The 4,177-nt window shown below is 45.3% G+C and overlaps 2 non-coding genes across 2 annotated transcripts in view; both read right to left on the bottom strand.

The window, feature by feature from the left end:
* The window catches only part of LOC123719533, a 157-nt gene extending 51 nt beyond the window's left edge, over window positions 1-106 (bottom strand). Inside the window, exon 1 of the ribosomal RNA XR_006755593.1 lies at window positions 1-106. This exon is cut by the window's left edge and continues 51 nt beyond it. This is a non-coding gene — a ribosomal RNA (5.8S ribosomal RNA).
* A 350-nt stretch (window positions 107-456) lies between these two features.
* LOC123719535 lies at window positions 457-2,362 on the bottom strand. The gene has a single exon (XR_006755595.1). It is a non-coding gene; the product is annotated as a small subunit ribosomal RNA (ribosomal RNA).
* Window positions 2,363-4,177: the final 1,815 nt, after the last annotated feature.

The following is a 4,177-nucleotide window of genomic DNA, read 5'->3' as shown; positions in this document are numbered from 1 at the left end:
CGTTCGAAATGTCGATGTTCAAATGTGTCCTGCAGTTCACACTATGACGCGCAGTTAACTGCGTTCTTCATCGACCCGCGAGCCAAGTGATCCACCGTTCAGGGTAATCGTTTTGTTTTTGTGTGTGTTTTTGTATGAGAAAATATAAAAGGTGCGAAAAAATTAAACAAAAAAATTTGAAAATAATACTTATCATTAACGTGTACGACAAATGAAAAGAAAGAAAATCTCTTTTATTTGCGTGGTTGTACACAAAAATTAAAATATTATTTCAAAGTATCAATAGGCGATAGCGAACGCTAATCAAAGCGTGTCGCAACGCACACGTCGCGAATCGACGAGAGAGAGTCAACCGTCTCGGATTCGATTTTGATTCGTATCATTCACGTGTTTTTGTATTTTTTTCTTTTTTTGCGAGTCTTTGACAACAACAAAACAAAAAGAAAAAACCAACGTTAATGATCCTTCCGCAGGTTCCCCTACGGAAACCTTGTTACGACTTTTACTTCCTCTAAATGATCAAGTTTGGTCAACTTCCCAGCAACGCCGACGGCCGTGAGGCCACCGCGTGTCGGTCCGAAGACCTCACTAAATCATTCAATCGGTAGTAGCGACGGGCGGTGTGTACAAAGGGCAGGGACGTAATCAACGCGAGCTTATGACTCGCGCTTACTAGGAATTCCTCGTTTATGGGGGATAATTGCAAACCCCAATCCCCAGCACGAAGGAGTTTCAACGGGTTGCCCGGGCCTCTAGGCCAGGGAGAACATGTTGATTCCTTCAGTGTAGCGCGCGTGCGGCCCAGGACATCTAAGGGCATCACAGACCTGTTATTGCTCAATCTCGTGCGGCTCGAAGCCGCCGGTCCCTCTAAGAAGAATTTTAATACGTCGCCAGTGAGTTGCGCTCCCCGAGAGTCGCGCACACCTTGAATGACGACGCCTATTTAGCAGGCTAGAGTCTCGTTCGTTACCGGAATTAACCAGACAAATCGCTCCACCAACTAAGAACGGCCATGCACCACCACCCACCGAATCAAGAAAGAGCTGTTAATCTGTCAATCCTTCCGGTGTCCGGGCCTGGTGAGATTTCCCGTGTTGAGTCAAATTAAGCCGCAGGCTCCACTCCTGGTGGTGCCCTTCCGTCAATTCCTTTAAGTTTCAGCTTTGCAACCATACTCCCCCCGGAGTCCAAAATCTTTGGTTTCCCGGAAGCTGCCCGCCGAGCCATTGTAGTAACGTCGGCGGATCGCTAGATGACATATTTACGGTTAGAACTAGGGCGGTATCTAATCGCCTTCGAACCTCTAACTTTCGTTCTTGATTGATGAAAACACCTTTGGCAAATGCTTTCGCTGATGTTCGTCTTGCGACGATCCAAGAATTTCACCTCTAACGTCGCAATACGAATGCCCCCAGTTATCCCTATTAATCATTACCTCGGAGTTCTGAAAACCAACAAAATAGAACCGAGATCATATTCTATTATTCCATGCACGAAATATTCAAGCGGCATTTTGAGCCCGCTTTGAGCACTCTAATTTGTTCAAAGTAAAATTGTCGGCCCACCTCGACACTCACCGAAGAGCACCGCGATAGGATTTTGATATTGAACCGGCGTTTTACCGCCGGCTCACCGACGATATGCTCCGCAGACGTGTCAGTATCACCGCGGATGCGGTGCACCGACAGCGCGGCGCACAAATGCAACTACGAGCTTTTTAACCGCAACAATTTTAGTATACGCTATTGGAGCTGGAATTACCGCGGCTGCTGGCACCAGACTTGCCCTCCAATTGTTCCTCGTTAAAATATTTAAAGTGTACTCATTCCGATTACGAGGCCTCGTAAGAGTCCCGTATCGTTATTTTTCGTCACTACCTCCCCGTGCCGGGAGTGGGTAATTTGCGCGCCTGCTGCCTTCCTTGGATGTGGTAGCCGTTTCTCAGGCTCCCTCTCCGGAATCGAACCCTGATTCCCCGTTACCCGTGACAACCATGGTAGTCGCAGAAACTACCATCGAAAGTTGATAAGGCAGACATTTGAAAGATGCGTCGCCGGTACTGGACCGTGCGATCGGCAAAAGTTATCCAGATTCATCAAAATTAACGACTTCGGACGCATGGCCCTCCGCCGATTGGTTTTGATCTAATAAAAGCACTCATCCCATCACTGGTCAGAGTTCTGATTGCATGTATTAGCTCTAGAATTACCACAGTTATCCAAGTAACTGAGTAAGATCTAAGGAACCAAAACTGATATATTGAGCCATTCGCGGTATCGCCTTAATACGGCTTGCACTGAGACATGCATGGCTTAATCTTTGAGACAAGCATATAACTACTGGCAGGATCAACCAGGGAGCTGCTTACGCAAACGACACGCCTACACCGCGGTCACGCGGCTTCGGCGAGCCGCTGGCTCGGCGGCGTCGAGGGGCGCGCGCTTGCGCGCGCGCCTTCTCGACACGCGTGAACGTAACGCGTCGAATTTGCACGCGACGCGACGTTCGCGCTTCATATCGATAGACTAACTTTGACCGGTCTACGAGCGGCCGTCCCGTCACGATCTCGCAACGAGGTGATGTACAACGATGCTCGACCACTGTGAGGGACATAAAACTGCAACGAACACGACCCCGCGGGCGGGAATCGATGTTGTGACAATTTGAAAATTGAACATTCATCTAAACGCAACTTCTCAATTTTTATTCAATACGTTATTGTAAACATATTAAAACTCGGCTGGCAATTACATGCGCACACACACGCATGATTCGCACTAGATACGATCAACGCCCGGAGCTTGAGGGATAAATTCCAACACGACGCTGCGCACACCGTTTCGACGATGGGCGCGTGTGCGTCCTCTTTTATACATTCTTTACATATACGGTCGCCGTGGCGACCGCGCACGTGTCGAACACGCTAGGCGCCCTGCGTTGAGGTGTGCCTAGAAGCGTATTCTTTTAACATCACAGATAACACCGGGGGAGACGGTCCCAAATCTTGGTCGATTGGTAACATCACCATACGGTCTGCGAACGCGGTGCTATAATATAATTTTATATTATATTATATAAAATATGAGGAGGAGTAGTATGTATATTCTTTGTTATTTTGTGTTGACACAAGAGAGATATATAAAATGTACTATACACCACACACACAGAGAGAGAGAGAGCTGGGAAAGATCTCGGCGGTCTCGCATTCGAAATACGAATTTGATATAATTTCCTCCGAAAATCCATACCCATATCTATATCATCCATGCGCGAATATATGTATATAATATTCTCACACTTCGCACAAACACAAAAACAAGAACACATTCTATTCTCTCTCGTCCGTCGTTCGTGTCTATTTGAGACGAACGACGCGCGGCAACGAGAACGAGTCGACGCTGTGCGCACGACTGTTTCGCTCCACATCTATACCGAGAGCAATAGTCCGCGTCGGCATTGGAGCGGACGTCGAATGTTTCTCGTAGAGCGAGCGAGAGAGAGACGATTTTTCATTTTATTATGTATGTGTATTGGCGTGCAGTAGTAGCACGTAGTAGTACTAGTAGTAGTAGTAAAAAAATATTATTATTTATTTTATTGACTGATATGATTTTGTTTGTTTTCTTTTTTTTGAATAGACATTTGTATTGATAGATATGTTTCTCGTTGAAGCTCGCAGCACACGCTCAGAGAAATGGCAATGTGGGTTTATTTGAAGAAAAGAAAAAACAAAAAAAACAATTATATTTATTAATAATATGTATGTATGTATGTATGTATGTATGTATGTATGTATAATAATGAATTATAATAATTATTCCGATGCAACGTCAGAGGAAAATGTTTCTCGTACAGGTGCGGCGCGCGACGGCCGGCCGCTCGACAGTTTCGCGCCGAATGTTTCTCGTTGAAGCTCGCAGCACACGCTCAGAGAAATGGCAATGTGGGTTTATTTGAAGAAAAGAAAAAACAAAAAAAACAATTATATTTATTAATAATATGTATGTATGTATGTATGTATGTATGTATGTATAATAATGAATTATAATAATTATTCCGATACAATGTCAGAGGAAAATGTTTCTCGTACAAGATCGCCACGCGACGCGACAAGATGCCGTTCAACGGCACGATATCTACAACTCTGTCGATAGATATGTAGATAGTATCTACT

This window comes from Pieris brassicae, unplaced genomic scaffold (assembly GCF_905147105.1).
Source record: "Pieris brassicae unplaced genomic scaffold, ilPieBrab1.1, whole genome shotgun sequence".
Lineage (NCBI taxonomy): Eukaryota > Metazoa > Arthropoda > Insecta > Lepidoptera > Pieridae > Pieris > Pieris brassicae.
The sequence above is the reverse complement of the archived record's forward strand: the minus strand, read 5'-3'. Positions and strand labels throughout refer to the sequence as shown.